This window comes from Lithobates pipiens, unplaced genomic scaffold, assembly GCF_037356315.1.
Source record: "Lithobates pipiens isolate NorthernLeopardFrog02 unplaced genomic scaffold, aLitPip1_a1.2 Scaffold_10, whole genome shotgun sequence".
NCBI classification, from domain to species: Eukaryota; Metazoa; Chordata; class Amphibia; order Anura; family Ranidae; genus Lithobates; species Lithobates pipiens.
This window is the reverse complement of record NW_027507686.1, coordinates 216637586-216640837: the sequence shown is the minus strand read 5'-3', so window position 1 is coordinate 216640837 and position 3252 is coordinate 216637586.

Sequence of the window (3252 nt, the reverse complement as noted above, 5' to 3'; positions counted from 1 at the left end):
CGCAAAAGTTATAACGCCTACAAAATAGGGGATACATTTATAGCATTTTTTTACTAGTAATGGCGGCAATCTGCGGTTTTTTTATTTTTATCGGGACTGCGACATTATGGCGGACACATCGGACGCTTTTGACACATTTTTGGGACCATTTGCATTTATAAAGCAGATCAGTGCTATAAAAATGCACCGATTGCTGTAAAAATTTCACTGGCAGGGAAGGGGTTAACACTAGGGGACGATCAAGGGGTTAACTGTGTTACTTCTCTGTGTTCTAAGTGAAGGGGGGAGGGGACTGTCTAGGGGAGATGACAGATCGCTGTTCATACTTTGTATGAACACACGATCTGTCTCTTCTCCCCTCAGAGAACCGGGATCTGTGTGTTTACCCACACAGATCCCTGTTCTCGGTGTGTCAAGAGCAATTGACGGAGCCCGGTGGTCATTGCACCTGCCGGGCACTCGCATTGGCTCCGGGGACGTAACATAACGTTGTTTTGCCCAGCCAGGCCAAAATGCAGCAGTAATGCCCTGTACACAAGGTCGGACTTTCCAACGGAAAATGTGCAATCGGATCATGTTGTCGGAACATCCGATCGTGTGTGGGCTCCATCTGACTTTTTCCGTCGGAGTTTTAGAGCAGGATCTAAAATTTTCCGACAACAAAATCCGATCGTTTAAATTATGATCGTGTGTAGACAATTCCGACGGACAAAGTGCCACGCATGCTCAGAATAAATTACGAGACGAAAGCTATTGGCCACTGGCCCATTTATAGTCCCGTCATACGTGTTGTAGGGCACCTCGTTCGGAACAATCGGATTTTCCGACAACGTTGTGCGACCGTGTGTATGCAAGACAAGTTTGGACCAAAATCCGTCGGGGAAAAAATCCGATGGATTTTGTCGTCTGAAAGTCCGACCGTGTATATAGGGCATAAAACTGCGGCGACTGCGCAGCAAGTGGTTAAAAGAAGAAGTGTTGGCTTTATATATATACTTTAACCACTTGAGCTCCAGGATGTTTTACCCCCTTCATGACCAGACCGTTTTTTGCTATTCAGCACTGCGCTACTTTAACTGGCAATTGCACGGTCATGCAACACTGTACCCAAATTAAATTCATCATTTTTTTTTCACACAAATAGAGCTTTTTTTGGTGGTATTTGATCACCACTGGGTTTTCTATTTTTTATTATATAAAAGAAAAAAGACCCACATTTTTTAATTTTTTTTTTTTTTTTTTTTTACTTTCTGTCATAAAACAAATAAAAAAAGAAATCAAATTTCTTCATAAATTTAGGCCAAAATGTATTCGCTTGAGATATATTGGTTTGTTATTGTGTCTGTATGGGACAACCTGCCATAGTAAATGTATTGTGGCAGATTCAGAAGAAGTTAAAGCGGAGCTCCACCCTAAAGTGGAGCTTCCGCTCATTGGAACCCTCCCCCCCCTCCGGCGCCACAATTGGCACCTTTTAGAGGGGAGGGGGGTGCAGGTACCTGTACAGTACAGGTATCTGCACCCACTTCCGGCATAGATATCTGCAGAATCTAGGCCCCTTTCCGCAGAATCTACGCCCCTTTCGGAAGGTCCCCCGCTGCCTGCTGGGAAACACACGGATCCCAGAGACAGCGGGGACCATCCTTATTGCGCAGCGCGACTCGCGCATGCGCAGTAGGGAACCGGGAAATGAAGCCACAAGGCTCCACTTCCTGATTCCCACACCCAAGATGGCGGCGGCAGCACGCGAGAGACGATCGAGAGATCAGCTTCGGGTGCCGACATCGCGGGCGCTCTGGGCGGGTAAGCATCATTATTTTAAATATCAGCAGCTGCAGTATTTGTAGCTGCTGGCTTTTAAAAAAAAGGCGGACTCCTGCTTTAATAAATGTTGAGGGGTGAATGTGACCTATGGCAGTGGTCATCAACTCCTGTCCTCAGGGCCCACCAACAAGCTATGTTTGCAAGATAACTGAAATATGTTCTGAAAAGAACAGGTGATCTCATTTGCTGCTCAGTGATTGCAGTATTCTAGTCTGCATCTCCCCAAGGCAGCCTTTCTCAACCTTTTCAACACAGAGGAACCTTGAAATAGTTCTCCGGTATCGGGGAACCCCTGCTAAAAATGAGAAAACTACAACCCATGTTACATATATGTGATGGTCAGTGGGAAGAATGGTCCTTACACTTGTGGTCAGTTAAAAAGATCAATGGTGTCGGTGGGAACTTATCTGAGAGGCAGAAATTGCCCAATGCTGGAGGAACCCCTAGTAACCTCTAGAGGAACCCTAGAGTTCCACGGAACCCTGGTTGAGAATCACTGCCCCAAGGTAATACATAAAGCCTGTTAGCGGGCCCTGAGGACAGGGTTGATGACCACTGACCTATAGCATAGGACAGGCTTTCTCAACTAGGGTTCCTCCAGAGGTTATGAGGGGTTCCTTGAGCAAGAAGCAATTTCTGTCACTCAAATAATTTTGCCACTAAAACCACTGATCTTTCTAGCTATGCATTTGAGGGTTATTATTCTCACTGACCATAAATGTAAGGAATATTCTTCTTGGCTAATGTAGAGCTGTAGATGCCAAAATTCTTAGCAGGGGTTCCCTGAGACCAGAACACTATTTCAAGAATTCCTCCATATTAAAAAGGTCCGGAATGGCTGGCATAGGAGGGATCTCATGGTACATGTTGTAAATTCCATTTTCTAGGGAGAACATTTTGTAGAACTAGAGATAACTGTAGAAATGATAGAGGACGACTACAATGGCTTTGGTGGAGGCTGCTATTGTGTCTATATGGTACGTACGGTGCTAATTAGCTCCGTACATGCTGCTTTTACATCTGTGTTTTACAATTTTTTCGGCAAAGCTCCACCATTGTTGTGTCCCGTGGATTGTCTGTGTATCATTAACATATCATCATGCGTCAACAAATTAACCTCTTAATGGTTCCATTTGGCTGATCCAGTTCACAGCTGGTCATGAATATCTCAGGGTTGATTTTTGACTTAAAAATATGGAGCTGTGAGAGCAGACGTCTCCTGATCTGAATTCCGCACCCTGCCTGCTTTCTCCTGAGACTCCTTCAGCTTGATTACCTTGTAATGAGGCCCAGGGAAACCCAGCTGCTGTCAGGGTGAGACAACTGCGAGATAGCGCTCCATCTGCCCAGGGAATTAAAGATTTGGTGGAGAGACGGTGAGCTTTGTAAACAGTGACTGCTAAATGTGGGGCGTCCCTTTCCGCTGAA